This window comes from Ischnura elegans, chromosome 6 (assembly GCF_921293095.1).
Source record: "Ischnura elegans chromosome 6, ioIscEleg1.1, whole genome shotgun sequence".
Taxonomy (NCBI): Eukaryota; Metazoa; Arthropoda; class Insecta; order Odonata; family Coenagrionidae; genus Ischnura; species Ischnura elegans.
In genome coordinates this window covers 120,619,512-120,632,191 of record NC_060251.1, presented here as the reverse complement: position 1 = coordinate 120,632,191, position 12,680 = coordinate 120,619,512, and the positions used below count along the sequence as shown (strand labels likewise).

General features: G+C 42.3%; 1 protein-coding gene across 2 annotated transcripts in view; it reads right to left on the bottom strand.

The window, feature by feature from the left end:
• LOC124161607 (farnesol dehydrogenase-like) overlaps window positions 1–10,484 on the bottom strand; it is a 75,912-nt gene extending 65,428 nt beyond the window's left edge. The window contains exon 1 of one of the 2 annotated variants that reach the window (XM_046537994.1): window positions 10,378–10,484. The gene's annotated coding sequence lies outside the window, so the exon portion shown is untranslated. The remainder of the gene's footprint in view (window positions 1–10,377) is intronic. The other variant, XM_046537996.1, reaches the window with a different exon arrangement.
• Between the last annotated feature and the right edge of the window lie 2,196 nt (window positions 10,485–12,680).

Below are 12,680 nucleotides of genomic sequence, written 5' to 3'. Positions count from 1 at the left end.
AGCCTCGAGGAACGTCCTGAGTAAATACAAGCCGTTGTGAAGCGATAGAGTTCCTCTGAGAGTAGGCGTTCGCAATTGGATGTGGAAAGAAGACGTTGAGTTTGTGCCACGAAGCGTAGAGGTGTAAGAGATAGCGCTGGATAGTGTTATCAGGCAAAAGAAAAAAAAACGAACATTTGGTATCCACCTGGCGAAGAAATAAATTTCGAACAGCAGCTGATACTCCAAATAACAGGCGGCAGCGGATAAATCATGGGTGGAAGCATCGGGAACTTTGGCATATTTTTCAGTAATGGAGTATCACTAAGATAGACGTGGGGCATGAGTGAACAGAGGTAAATGACAAAGGAAGAAAAATACGAAAAACATAAATGATGTAAAATTATATTCAAAATAAGGAAAATACAACTTAGAACATGAGGCACGACGAATTTTCGTTGATAGTTGAATGACTAGGAGACAAGGGCGACGAAGGAAGCCTTAGTATAGAATCTATAAGACTTATTTGCGTATATATCGTTAACATAGGTAGACCAGAACCTGAGGTTTCAATAAGTAGACCTTACAATGTAGTGTTCGTAAATTAAAGACAGAATAAAATTATTACAGCATTAGCACTTCTTCTATAATATATTAACGATTATGCAGGGAACAGAGCTGTTGCATGCACCCCCACATGGCCCTGCTTCTGGTCATGCCTGCCTTTGGGGGGCGATGGGCTGTTATCAACATCATGATGAAGAGCAGAGCCCTTTGGCCTTTTATCTACGCAAGAGGAGGATGTGTCGGCAGTTCTCTCCAGAGAGAGGAGTCGGCCGGGCTGGATCTCTCCGGCGTCTCGACGAGCTGGAGTAATTAGAGGGGACTTGTATTTTACTCTCAATAAATACCCTCACTAGTATCCAGCGGGAATTTTATTCATATTTTCCCCGATTCTCGACCACACCCGCGAGTCAGGAGGCAGCCACTCGACTCTTGCGACTCGCGATTGTCGTTACGTCCCGGCGAAGGCGTCGGGATGCGACATTAAAACTGGTGTTAGGTGTGTGGGGTTTTTCGAGAATCGTCGTCGTGGCCGCAGTGTGGAGACCTGAGAAGGCCACCGAAGAGCCTCACTGAGAAGCAGAGGACATCAGGCGCTGAGGGAGACCTGAGAAGGCCACCGAAGAGCCTCACTGAGAAGCAGAGGACATCAGGCGCTGAGAGGGGAGGCTCTACCGACTAGTCGCCGCCACCCCTGAGATTTCGGCATCACCTCATCGCAGCGGTTCGTCTAGAGAGGAAGCTGCGCTGAGAGAGGGTACAAAGGAGAAGTCGGCTTTACTGTAAGTAAGCCACCCTGATTCCTTTCCTCTGCCCTTTGTATCGCCCTTACTAAGTTTGTCTGCTAATTGTCATAATGTCCGTCACAACGATGACTAGCTCAGAAGGCCTTGATAGCCGCGGAACGTTCTGCAGTATTTCGGAAGCCATAAAGATTGTTAATAAGCCATTCGACGGGAACAAGAAAGAACTCCGGGAGTTTTTAGAAAACGTGGACGTTGTGTTCGAGTTAGTAAATCCGATCGATCATGACAAATTATTAAAGTTCGTGAAGGCTCGGATAACGGGGGATGCTCGTTCAAAAATTCTCGTCAGAGATCACGCTCACACGTGGCCCCAGGTGAGAGCTATTTTAGAAGAAAACTATGCTACAAGACGTACCCTAGACTATTACGCATGCGCAATGTTTAACTCCAAGCAAGGTCCGACGGAGAGCATTGCAAGTTGGGGTAATCGCATAGATTCTATGCAAACGGAATTGAGGGAAGCGGCCAGACGAGTATCTCAAGAGGAAGAGATCGCCGGCGCTTTAGCCTTAGTTAACCATCTCGCGAAAGCTTGCTTTGTTCAAGGGCTGGCTAATGATCGCATACAAACAATTGTGAGGAGTAAGGGAGAAGTTATACTATTGCCTGCTGCGGTAGAAGTCGCCCTAGAAGAGGAGAGTGCCATATTGTCACTGAAAGAAAGAGGGAATATGAAAGGATATTTTAAATGTGAAAATTGCGGCAAGCCTGGGCATTCAGCGCAAAAATGCTACCTTAAAGGGAAGGTAAACATGAAAGAGAAGGAGATAAAAAAGGTAGAAAGTGTGAAATGTTTTAACTGCGGGCGATTAGGCCATTTTTCAAGAGACTGTCGCAGACCAAGAGCCAAATCCTCCGAAAATGGATCGCCACAGCCGCGTCAAATTATGGATGATAACTCGCGGTCGCTGAATGGGAAAGGAGATAAGAGCTTTCGTCTGTCGGAAGTAAGAAAATTGTCGAAAGGGCCGAGTCGCCGTGACGTAGCCGATACGATAACCTTCCAGAGTCGAGAGAGCAAACGAGGCATCTTGCGTCTTCTAATTGATACCGGAGCAGATGTGAGTATTATTAAAATGGAGTCCTTGAAGGGGGAAACCAGGTGTTGGCCGGAGGACTACTTGCTATTAAGAGGCATTACTGATAAGCCCATCAAGACAAAAGGGAAAGCGGCTATATTATTGGAGGCGAAAGGGAAGGAGATGCAACATGGTTTTCATTTGATAGAGGGAGCCGATGTTCGTCTTGAAGTAGATGGAATTCTCGGTAGGGACTTCCTGAATGACCTTGGCGCAGTGATTTATTGTACACAAAAAAGGGTCTACATGAGAGGCCTACTCATGGACTTTGACTCAAAAGAATCCATGGAAGACGTAACTAAGGAGATTAGAAAAATATCTATACCCTCCCGTAGTGAAGTGCGAGTAAAAATTCCTACTGCATCCACGGGGGTGGGAGTGATAAACAAGAAAGAGATAAAAGAGGGTGTCTTCTTAGCATCAGCTTTGACGGAGGGGAAGATGGGAGAGTGCATTGGAAGCATTTTGAATATCAGCGATGAGGAACAAGAGGTAGAGATTTCCCCTGTTGAGTTGGAATCTGTGGATACTGATATGAAAGAAATTCAATGCAATGTTGAAAATAATTTGTCAAGGAAAGAAGTTTTACGGAGTTGCTTAAGGCAAGAGCATCTGTGTGATCTAGAAAAGAGAGTGATCACTGAATTGTGCGAAGAATTCGCAGATTTGTTTTATTTGCCTGGAGACAAGTTATCGCACACTAAGACGTTGAGTCACGAGATTCCCACTCCCAATTTAAGAGGAGCCATTAATACTCGACCCTACCGACTCCCTGAATCTCAAAAGGAAGAGGTAAAAAGGCAGATGGAGAAAATGCTAGAAGAGGGGATAATTGCTCCCAGTAAAAGTGCATGGAACTCCCCAATACTCGTTATACCGAAGAAAGCTGACGTTACGGGAGATAAAAAGTGGAGAATAGTGGTGGATTTCAGAAAATTAAATGAAGAATCGGTGGGCGATGCCTATCCATTGCCAAATATTACAGACATTTTGGATCAATTGGGAAAGGCACGATATTTTAGCACATTAGATTTGGCAAGTGGGTTCTACCAAATCCCGTTGGATCGGAAGGACCAATTTAAAACGGCGTTTAGTGCCTTAGGAGCTCACTATGAGTTTCAAAGAGTGCCGATGGGTCTTAAAGGAGCTCCTTCTACTTTTCAGCGCCTTATGAATACGGTATTGAGTGGTTTACAAGGGTTACACTGTTATGTTTACCTTGATGATATAGTTGTGCATGGAGATAGCCTAGTTACGCACAATCAGCGCTTGAGAGAAGTGTTCCAAAGGCTAAGGGAACACAACTTGAAATTGCAGCCGGAAAAATGTGAGTTTCTTCGCAAGGAAGTGAACTACTTGGGGCATGTGATTTCAGAGACGGGGGTCAAACCAAATCCCTCGACTGTGGAGAAGGTGAAAAATTTCCCCAGGCCGGATAAAGTAAAAAGGCTGAAGGAATTTCTCGGATTGGCGGGGTATTATCGCCGCTTCATACCGGGGTTTGGACTGATAGCTAAACCTCTACATGATTTATTGAAAAAGGATGCAGAGTATGAATGGAAGGACGAGCAAGAAGATGCTTTTAAAAAACTGAAAAATCTTTTGATTACGGAGCCAGTTCTTCAATACCCAGATTTTTCACGCCCATTCATTCTCACGACCGACGCGAGCAATTACGCGTTGGGGGCTATATTATCTCAAGGCATCATTGGGCAGGATCCGCCCGTGGCTTATGCAAGCCGTACGCTCGGTAAAGCTGAGGTAAATTACTCCGCGACGGAGAAGGAAATGCTAGCCATCGTATGGGGAGTTAAGTACTTCCGTCCTTATCTTTACGGCAAAAGATTCACCGTAGTCACAGATCATAAGCCGCTGACTTGGGTATTCAATGTAAAGGACCCGAGCTCTCGGTTGATGAAATGGAGAATCAAATTGGCGGAATACGATTTCGATGTGGTATACAAGAAGGGATCGGAGAATGCTAATGCTGACGCGTTAAGTAGAATTTACTCTTTGGATGCTGAAGAGAAGACGGATGGTGTTGCCAATCCATGCGAGGAAAGAAAAAGAGAAATATTGAAGCAATATCATGACTCACCTCTTGGGGGACACACAGGAATGAATAAGACGTACAAACGAATCAAGCAGTATCATGCTTGGAAAGGAATGAAAAAGGACATAGAAGAATACATTCAAAGATGCGAGAGTTGCCAAAAAAATAAAATCACCAGGAGGAAAACTAAGATGCCGTTGGAGATAACCACTACGCCTGAATGCGTGTTTGAAAAATGTAGCCTCGACATCGTGGGACCCCTACCCGTTACAGATGACGGAAGTAGGTATTTGCTCACTTTTCAAGACGAGCTGTCAAAGTTTATGGAAGCAATCCCAGTAAAAGAACAGGATGCAACCACAGTGGCAAGAGCGTTTGTGGATAATATCATCTTGAAGTACGGTGTTCCTCAAACAATTTTAACTGACCAAGGCACTAATTTTCTAAGTGAAATATTCAGTAATACATGCCGATTACTAGGAATAAAAAAGTTGAAGACCTCAGCGTATCATCCAGAATCGAACGGAGCCCTAGAGCGAAGTCACAGAACTCTGATAGAGTTTTTACGTCATTTCATCTCGGATGACCAGACAAATTGGACAGAGTGGGTGAAGTACGCCATTTTTGTGTATAACACTACACCGCATTGCGCAACGGGATTCTCTCCGCATGAGTTGATGTTCGGGAGAAAGGCTAACCTCCCAGGAATATTGCAAAAGGACCCCTCAGTTCCCTCGTACACGTATGACGACTACGTGAAGGAATTGCGGGATAGGATGCAAAGTAGTCACATGAGGGCCCGAGAAGTCTTACTAAAAGCAAAACAAAGAAGTAAGGAAATTTACGACAGGACTACTCACTTGGAGATATTTAAAGTGGGCGATAGGGTCCTGTTGCATGACGAAGCCGTTAGAAGGGGGCGTTCAAAGAAATTATCTTCTCAGTGGATCGGTCCGTATGATGTCACAGGGGTGGACGGAGTGAATGTTACGATAAGGAGGAGAAGGGGGTCGGAGGTGAAAGTCCATGCCAACCGGCTGAAGATATTCTTCTAATCTTCCGCAGGATCCTAAAAATGGAGATGGGAGCCTGCATCTTCCTCTGTTTGAGTCTCGCGACCATCGGAAAGGGGGAAGACCACAGAATAGAAGAGTACAAACAATCACCTGGGCTGTATTACGATTCACAAGGAGAGGCGGAAATGTATAGTAGTGAATGGAAATTAGTCACCTACGTAAATGTCACTCAACTGGAAGGAAACTTGGCCGTAGTAAATACTTATGCTTCGTTAACTGAAGACTTCTGCAGGAAATATCAGAATGCTTCGTGGATTCATCTGACTGGGTGCCGAACTACGTTTCATGGACTGAGAAATGATTTGAATAGAATTTATAAACTAAAGGACATAATGGAGCAGTTAACTTCCCGTTCGAGATCTCCTGATAGGCGAAGAAGAGGCCTTTTTAATTTTATAGGGGAAGTAAGTAAAGTTCTTTTTGGGACCCTGGATGACGCAGATGCATTGTACTATACAGGGCAAATAGGTAACCTGGAAGCTGAAAATAAGGACCTTCTAACTATTGTGAAGAAACAAGTAACTCTCATGAAATCCACTATTTCAGCTGTCAATCAGTCATTAATAGACGTCGAGGGAAATGAGAAAATACTTTCTGAAGGATTGAGAAGGTTAGAAAATTATATTGATAAAACAACCGGAGAACTGATTGATCATACAAAGTATATTATTTTGGTCTTATCAGGGAACGAACATGTCCAACAGTTAAGTCAAGCCATCGGAGAACTCTCCTATCAGTATACTGTTGTGATAGACTCACTAATAAACGCGCAAAAGGGAGTGCTGCAGCCACAAATTATTAGCCCAGAAGAAATAATGACTATGTTTGACAAGCACAAGGCAGACATTCCTAAAGACCTAACCCTACCTTTCCCTCAAAGTGTGGCTTACCGAAGTAAACTTCTCAAAATGCTAGAGCTGGATGTATTTCTATCTAATCACGTATTGGGATATGTTATTTCAATTCCTTTGAGTAACTTAGTAAGATTTAATGTGTACCATGTAATACCTTTACCTATTAAGATTAACGGCACGTCAATGAAGTTTATTTTTATCCAGCCGGAGAGAGAGTATCTGCTGCTAGATAAAAGTGGGAGATATGTAACAAAACTTTCAAGAGAAGATTTTGCTGATTGTAAATTGGTGAGTGCAAATGCACGATTGTGTAAGCAAACATGCCCACTAAGACTTGTGCACGTGCTTGATGATTGTGAAACTCAGTTGCTTCTATCAGCTTCCTCAATACCATTAAATTGTGATCGAAGAATTGTGTCGTTAGAAAAAACATTCTGGACTCGTTTAGGATCGAGGGAGTGGTTATTTGTTTCTCCAGGACCTGAAAAGGTCACCGTGCTATGTAAGGGTGATGACCCTTACGACGTTACCATAAGTGGCACAGGAAAATTAATGTTTAATGACTATTGCAAAGGTTATAGCACTGGTGCTATTCTCCAGGGTGATATAAACCTTAAATATAATAATTCCAAGGATGATGTAATACCTCCTCTTTCATTGACCTTTGATTGCTGTTTATCAGAGGAGGATTTAGTATCTTTTGCGAGATTAAAATTAAACTTGCCGTTTTCGCCTTTGATTCGGCATTTGGATGACTTAAAATATGCTAGTGTAAAGGTCTCGGAGGTGGAGCAGTTAATTGAAAAAGAGAGTTGGGACCAAGCTCACATCTATGAGCACAAGAAAATTTCTACATTTACTTATGTATCTTTGATTCTCATATTACTTGTAATGATTTATTGTTGTTGTTGTAAATGTTGTTTAAAAAGGTTGATCCCGTATTCAGATGACAGGGGACGCCGTGAATGTAAAGATTTATGTATAATCTTTAAGCCAAAAATTGTTAGTAAGGTGCATACATCTACAGAACAAATGCATCAAAGTCCACCATCTGATACGGTAAATCTACCGCTGGTACCCCTTCCGGGTTCAAGCCAGCAATTAGTATCGAGAACGGGTGGTAGCAATACGCCACAATCGGGAAAACGTTAGTGCTTTAACTGTGTGTATTTTTTTTCACTTTTGTATCAGTGACTCCAGCATTCATGTTTTTTTTTGTGTGTAACATGTATGTATATCTGCTTGGCATGTGTGCAGTTTGTCGAGAGAATCGTGTGGAAGATTCTCTCTGGTAAAAGGGGGAGGTGTTGCATGCACCCCCACATGGCCCTGCTTCTGGTCATGCCTGCCTTTGGGGGGCGGTGGGCTGTTATCAACATCATGATGAAGAGCAGAGCCCTTTGGCCTTTTATCTACGCAAGAGGAGGATGTGTCGGCAGTCCTCTCCAGAGAGAGGAAGCGGCCGGGCTGGATCCCTCCGGCGTCTCGACGAGCTGGAGTAATTAGAGGGGACCTGTATTTTACTCTCAATAAATACCCTCACTAGTATCCAGCGGGAATTTTATTCATATTTTCCCCGATTCTCGACCACACCCGCGAGTCAGGAGGCAGCCACTCGACTCTTGCGACTCGCGATTGTCGTTACGTCCCGGCGAAGGCGTCGGGATGCGACAGAGCTCAGTCATGTCACGCTTCCTCCCTGCTTCTCTGCGTCTGGTTCCAGATTTAATCAGTCTCAAGTTTGCGACTGCTAATTATCGTCGAAATAAAAGCCCAGGCCGCGGACCAAGAGATAACGATGGAACCAAAAGAGAATGAGGAATGTTAATGCCAGCGAAATTAAAATATTTTTCCCCATCATCCTTGTACGACACTTAACAACACTTAATCTCTTAACACTTTTTTTTAACACTGGTGGCCTCCTTATAAAGCGAAGAAATGTTTTAAAGTGACGGTGATTATTCAACTTATGTCCTTATCATCTCAATTAATCGAAGCTTCAACAAAGAAGAGCCCGAAAAAACGGATTGAAAACTTTGGTAGCAAAAAAATGGCCATGATAATGCGTGAACTCCAACAGTGAAAAACAGGAAATTAATCATGACGAAAATAATAATTTTTTAAGATAATGTCGACGTCTCCTAAAGTCTTCATGTCAGCCTTCCAAACAATTTTCGCTGAAAATAAATCGTTTTTTGCGCATATTGTGACAACGCACCTTGCCCAAGTCGCCTGGATATGGCGGGTGGTGTCAGGGCAATTATGGAGAAATTAGATAGCTATCCGTATTTTCATAAGTTCGCGGATGGAGTCTTTCTGCGCCGGATATGATATGCACGCCGAGTAATTCAAGATACGGAGTATTACCTCTCTTTCATTTTTTCATCGGTAGATAATATCTGTTGCGTGTTGACTTGGCTCAGGTGTATCAAATGGTAGGCTCCACAAATGAGGATTTTTTAAGCGTGGAAGCTGTCAACCGCCCGATACTTACAATTACAGCAAGAGTAGTTCTTTTTAACAATACACTTGTACCATCTTATTTTGATTTATGCATTAATTTTCCCATTTATTCTAAATACGAAATATCTTGATGTGCGCGTATTTAAAATTACTTATAAATATTTACATCTTTTACTTCGCGCTGGGCTTAGACTGCTTGAGTAATTAGGAACAGATATCTTGTGACGCGGAGAACACCATCTTAAGGCCTGTTTACACGGTAAATTAACCCTTACGAGTTTATTTCTAAATGTATGAACACGGTGCTTTACCAGTTACCAGTGGTTAATAACCACCCAACATGTGCGCATGATGTACAGAAAATAGGACCCTTTTTTAATTTGGTTCATATATTCGCTCGTGTTCCGTTCTGGTCCACAAAAATCATTATTACAAACAGACATTAATCCCTGCGTGTTAATTTATCGTGTTAGCAGGTCTGCAGAACCTCACCATGTTTTTGTGTCCGTCGGACACTATCAAAGAAAAGACATATTTTGCCGAGTAAATAGATACAAGGATTCGGTGTTTACACAAACAATAAAGGAATTCGAACAATGCTAGGAGAAGCTCAATAGTTTACTATATAATGCGTGCACCTTTTATTTTAGTAAAAGGCTGGTATCCTAACACCTCCGCCACGCGTCCATTAGGATTGTTAACAGGGTATTATGTTTATGTTGGTGATGTAGATGAAATCTATGCCCCCCCGAAACTAATCTCTGTACCTACTAAATTCCCTAGTAGTGTGCCCACTCCTATATTACGCATATGACACCCGCAGAACACTGACAACCGAAATTCATTTCCTTGAAGCCATTGAAATTTGTCACTAAAGCTGAGGAGAATCCAAAGCAAATTACGCAAAGTTATTCTTGATATATACGTGTCTGTTTACTGTCGTTCACTTCAAGCCTTCCAAATAAATCCTGTATAAAGCATGGATCGCTATTTACCTAAGCCGATATATTATTTCTATTAAGGAGCAGAAATGCATTTTCAGTTCATAGAAAATTGCAAATTCCCTGTTCCATTTTCCCATAAGATAGAATGTTTGGTGTTTATGATAATCTAAGACAAGATAATAATTAAAAACCTTTGAATATTTACGACACATTACCCAACGCCCTGTTCTGGTTTTATTTTTGATCATTATTGCAATTATATTTCAGATCTTGGCACAGTAATAATACTCTAGGTTTTTATCTTCTTGGCTTCAATGTGTTTCAAAGTAAACGAAGTTGAGAGAACGCATAACTTAAGGACGTGCAGAGTTAGCTATACAATTGTTGCATTGGTATTTAAAAAAAAAATATATCGTATATATAGCCATGTAAATTACCGCAGTAAAATTATCTTTAAATTGATGTGCATATTGTGGTAGAGTATCGTATTACGAGAGCAAGATACAAATGTTAATAGTTGGGGGGCACATCATTTTGAGAGTAGCCTAAGTGGACTTACCTTTCTTCAGCAGTCCGCGATCGCGTTGGTTGAGTCGAATTCGTTGATGCCGGTGGGCGCGTGTGCTTCGGAAGCGAGTGCTCAACGGAGTTAACTCAAACGTCGTCTCTCCAGCATCTAAATTTCGGTCTCCTATTATGATTACGTCACCACTCTCCCCTCCCCTCCAATCCGACACTTCCCCTCCTCCTAAGCGGTGCTTGAAGCAAGGAGCAAGGCCACACTCTTCCCGGGCGTGAAAGGCTGATTAATGAGAGTTCCAGAGTGTGTGATAAAACTCGCAAGTCACGGACCGTATCTCCAGTAGAATCATGGGCCTTCTGCAGGGCGTAGACCAAACTATAGCCTGAATTTACGTGGTAAATTCTTAGTAGGCTTTTTCTCGCACAACGCAAAGCCTGTAATTCGTATACCAACTAAATACGGTGAACATGATCACGAGAAGAAAATAAAGGGATATGACTACAAAACAAAGAGATTTGAAAAGTCACTGTTTCTGGTGTCTCAATTAGTTGAATTGATGGCGTCCCTCGCTATGATGCATGTTTTCATTTTCCAATTGTTCTGATCTTGTATGAAATAGCTGCAGGAATTAGAAACTGTTGGCAAATTTGGTCTTTGCAAGAACGTGGACGAATATTTTGCCAGTATGGGTAATATTTTTATGACCTAGTGGTTTGTATGTTGCATGCTGCATGGTGGCGATTGATCACCCTCTGCCAAACACCCTAGAGGTGGCTCGCAGGGTATTGCGTAGATGTCTCCGTGGATACCAAAATAGGATGAAGGCTTCACACCGGGTGAAGTTCTCCATCTCTCCTTCCTCCTTTTCGACGAGCGACATGGTCTTCTACTACGGAATACGGGACATACTACGGAAGATCAGATCATATAAATAAAATAAGAGAGATAGACTGTAGAACAGACGGATTCAGAATGCCTATTTTCCCACGATCGATTAGAGATTATAACGGCATCGATAAAATTAATAAATAGATTAGATGACTTGCAGTGTAGCCATACTAACCTATGTAAAACTTAATGCATGTTTCTGAATTATATTATTATTTCTAACAGCATATGGTAGTATAATTTGTTAGTATCCGTGACGTTTTTTGTACTGTGTGGTGTGCATGTGGGAGTCTAATTGCATGCTGCATGCTGGTGATTGATCATCCCCTGCCAAACACGCTAGAGATTGCTCGCAGGGTAAGATGTAGATGTAGATGTCTTAAGGGACACAGGAATCCAAGGGCCCTTCCAGGGGCGCGGACTTATAAAATATATTGGGGGAGGGGCAATTCAGATATTTATTCAGAGTCCATATATTGTTTAATTACCACCGTAATTTACCTTGGCACGTTGGTGACCATTATATTAGATTTTATTGTTTATAGTTTACTGTACTACCGTGGTGGCCTGACGGTGGTGTTACGGATTCCCTACCTCCTTAGGGCAAATGCCGGGCCAATACCAGTGATTCAACCCCAGTAACGCTGAAGAGGAGCAAGCCTATAGCAGCTTCACGAGCTTTGTCATTGTTATTGTTCTGTTGTTATTTCAAATTTTATGTAACTGTTTCTGCTCGTGAATAAAAATGTTGAACTGAACTGAAACAATACTGGGGGTCTTGCCCTGGAAAATTTTATAAATAGTGAGTTTTAAAGTTCTTTTTAGCATTTTAGAATAGTCATATTATCAACAGTAGAACCCTGATAACTCGACTCCCAATTACTTGAAACTCCGGGGAAATCGGCGAGCCTGGCACATATTTTCCTCCCCCCCAACCCCATATCGAATTTTGAGGGGACTTGGGCCCCTCAGGCCCCATGGAGGCGGCGCCACCGGGCCCTTCCGTTCGCAGCGTCAGAATGCAGCTCGCATTCGTGGATGCCTGAGCGTGGACGATGGGCGATGTTGCCCTGAAGGTGACGAGCGCGTCGCTTGTCGAAACGATTTTTTATTCATTTATTAATTTCAAACGGATAATACCATTTTAAAAAGTGATCAAGTGAGGGAAGCAACAGCAAATGGTACAATAAACAAATATTAAATCTATAACAAGTATATACTTCAAAAGAATAATTCTACTATAATCAAGTGACTCCATGCAAAACAAATGAGTGCATAATGATCGTCATTACGTTTGATAACATGACATGTAAAAATTTAGATGCATAGATTACAATCTTACTGATTTTCAATTATGAGATATTATACGTGAATTTGGACCAACTTCTGCAAACATCCCAACTTTTCTTCTGAATGAAGCTGGAGATTCATGGAAGATATCCAAGCGCGTA